We start from the raw sequence: 221 nt of genomic DNA on the forward strand, positions 1-221 counted from the left end.
GCGCCCTGCCCTGTTGTTTTTCCTCTAGCACTGTGGACTGACTGAGGTTCCCACACGTGGCTGATGCCATTTAGGGTTACGCTTGGTCTCCTCCCATGCTGAGGCCTGGGTCCTTCACCTCTCCGCCTCTCCAGTAGCCCTCTGACTTCTCGTGGGGCCCCAGGAGGACCCCAGGCGTGTCCTACATGAGGAGAGTGGAGGCGCTGGGGCGGCATCCCCAC

The sequence above is a fragment of the Hyaena hyaena genome, unplaced genomic scaffold, assembly GCF_003009895.1.
Source record: "Hyaena hyaena isolate Hyena2069 unplaced genomic scaffold, ASM300989v1 scaffold_856, whole genome shotgun sequence".
NCBI lineage: Eukaryota > Metazoa > Chordata > Mammalia > Carnivora > Hyaenidae > Hyaena > Hyaena hyaena.